The sequence below is a fragment of the Elephantulus edwardii genome, unplaced genomic scaffold (genome assembly GCF_000299155.1).
Source record: "Elephantulus edwardii isolate Elephantulus edwardi_28Jun2011 unplaced genomic scaffold, EleEdw1.0 scaffold00268, whole genome shotgun sequence".
In the NCBI taxonomy this organism is placed as follows: domain Eukaryota; kingdom Metazoa; phylum Chordata; class Mammalia; order Macroscelidea; family Macroscelididae; genus Elephantulus; species Elephantulus edwardii.
The window spans coordinates 123918-125074 of record NW_006400018.1 but is presented as its reverse complement, the minus strand read 5'-3'; positions in this window follow the sequence as shown (position 1 = coordinate 125074).

Sequence of the window (1157 nt, the reverse complement as noted above, 5' to 3'; positions counted from 1 at the left end):
TTGTTCATAGGGTCGCTATGAACATACACAACTTGAAGGCAATCAACCACAAACAAGAACACACCAATTGAACAGGTATAGAGAAAAGATCCATCGCCTTTCTTAGAACACCTTTCTTATTCTTAAACCACATAGTGTTCTCCAGCTCTGCTGGCACTACAGCCTCTCGGGAATGTTGTTAGGAAAGACTACTCCTTGGAGAAGGACATCATACTTGAAAGGCAGAGAGTCAGCAAGAGAGGAAGACCCTCTGCAGGTGGGTTGACACAGTGACTGCAGCAATGGGTTTGAGTGTGTCCGAGATTGTGAAGATGGCACAGGATAGGACAGGGTTCATTCAGATTGATCTGTTGTTTATAAGTCATACGTATTTCAGTGGCACTTAACAAGTGTTGAACTGGAGGCTAGCTGTTGGTTCTTCAGTCACAGATGGGACCATCAAAAGCAGTGGAAACTGGTGAGTGAGCTGTATGGACCTCTACTGACTGGCATCAGTTGTGCTTTCAGCAGAGAAAGAAACTGAAGACACCAAGACCATAATTGTGCTAACTATTTAATCACTGCATTAATGATCATGTAAATTCCCAGCTATCACTTCCAATGCAAAAAGGAGGTCATGCTGGGAACGGAATGTGAAGGGTTGTTTTTCTTTTTTAAATTTTTATTATTTTTTTGTGTGTGAGTGTACTGTCAAATCAGATCTGACTGGTACAGGAGGAGATTGTCCCTCCTTCCCCGGCAGAGCATCTGGTGGATTGGAACCGAGTGCCTCTGGGATTGTAGTTGCAGCTCCTTGCCACTAGGCCACCAGAGCTCCCCAGGGTTGATTTTCTGAAGCATCTCCCTAAGTAATCTGGCTTCTTTATCAGGTTCAGTATCATACCTGGCTGTGATCTGATTAGTAACAATGGTTGCTGTGTTTTCTAAGTGGCATAGATACTGCAGAGAATCACATACACGGATATTTAATACACCTTGACTTGTGGAACTGATGTTGTGAGCCTACCAATTCTTTTTTCTTTCTAATCAAATTACATAGATGATTTCTACCAACTTTTACAGTTGGAGATAGATCGAACATGCAATCAAGATGCATTGATAATAATGGGTGACTGGAATGCAAAAGTTGGGAACAGAGAAGAAGAATCAGTAGTCAG